Raw genomic sequence first — 1,805 nt, 5'->3', positions numbered from 1 at the left:
CCATCAGATGGTCTAAAAACACTGAAAATGGTACAGTATAAACTTTACTTTACACACAGTTTGTGGAAGCTGTGTGGTTATAAAAGAACTGTAATTACAACTATAATATTGTAATTATAGGTCACCAGAAGGTGACGATGTCTGTGTTTCAGCTCTTATGAACAAGAGGCGTGAATACACAAAATAAGAGAAATGAAATATACAAACAAGCAAAAATAAACATTATTTATACAGTAATAGCAGAGTTTATCTATCAATCATTTAATTGTCTTCTACTTATCCAGGTCTGGGTCACGGTAGCAGCAGCCAAAGCAGAGAAGCCCAAACCTCCCTCTCCCCACCCACCTCCTCCAGTTTATCTGCAGGAACGCTGAGGTGCTCGCAGGCCAGCCGAGACACTTAATCTCTCGAGTGTATTCTGGGTCTGCCCTGGGTTTCATCTTCGTCAACCCCAAAGGAACCAAATTAAGGGACTAGTCTAGCCTACCCGGGATAGGCTTCCCAGGACCCCACCCTGGAATCAAATCTGGGAACGGTGCTCAAGGAAGCATCTGGTGACTGGGCGCAACCTGAAGAGGAGACATGGGCCTGTGGGGCCACCACCCGCATGAGACATCATGGGAGTGGGGTGTAAATGTGGGGCATAATGTGTGTTGGGCGGTGATCTGATCCGTGGCTTTTGGGGCATAACAGTGTGTTTGTTTTCAAGTGTTTTCATTTGATCAACTTGAGGCAGCTGGTGACAAAATGTAGTCTTCTCCAGGATATTGGTCACGTAGCCAAATACTATACCATAAATTACTATAACTACTTTATGCTGCACTGAAGCCACATTTCAACTTAGATAAGCATTTAGCAAACCACAAACTTTCTTAGCCATCAAGCTTAAACGTTACTCTTACCAATGGGTCTAAGGATGGCTAAAAGTAGGTGGCAAGGAGGGAGTCCACAATAGAGGTTTGCTTAAGTAAAATATTATAAAATATAAATTAGATTTACTTATAAATTAAGCATTAATACATTAAACATAAATTAAGCATAAAAACCACTAATAGGTTAATGCCAGCTGGAGTGGAAGAGAGAGTGAATATTTTGGTCTGGAAGACAGATGAGCTGATGATGCCAGCCAATCATCAATAAGACCAGACAAGGACTTAACAATGGGAGTTGAACTGCATTAACCTGATTACCAAACATGATAATTACTGAGTTTCATTATGACTTTTGATTGTTTTATAATCAAAAGTCATAATGAAAATAATTTAAAGCTTTTAAAGCAGTAAAATGAATACTTGTTTCAACTGTTTTTTGACAACGGTTTTAAAGTTTCCAGCTTTGGGAAGTTAAAATGATAGATTTATAGTATAGTACACACTAAAAACTGCTGGGTTAAAAATAACCTAATTTGGACCCAGCGAACCCTGGCTGGTTTCAACTCAACAGGGTTGGGTTATTGGTTTGATCCAGCACACTGGGTTAGGCTAACTACCCAAAAATTGGGTTAATTGATTAGTGTTTAAAGTTAAGATTACAAAAAATTGTGTTGAAACTCAAAAGGGTTATATTACCATTCAGATTTGAGTTAAAACTAAATATTTGTTTCCCCTAAATTCAGCACATAAAAAATGGGTTAATGACAATTAAAGATAATGATCAAAATAAATATAACTACTTTTATTGCCACATTATACATAAAATATGCAGACAGTGAAATTCGTACAAAATATATCAAACAATGAAAGTATAATAGAAGCAAAACATTTTTTTTATAAAGCAAAAGTATATTACTACAAATCAGTCTTGGG

Source organism: Pundamilia nyererei, unplaced genomic scaffold (genome assembly GCF_000239375.1).
Source record: "Pundamilia nyererei isolate P.nyererei 1_Seehausen unplaced genomic scaffold, PunNye1.0 scaffold02447, whole genome shotgun sequence".
Taxonomy (NCBI): Eukaryota; Metazoa; Chordata; class Actinopteri; order Cichliformes; family Cichlidae; genus Pundamilia; species Pundamilia nyererei.
This window is presented reverse-complemented; position numbering follows the sequence as displayed.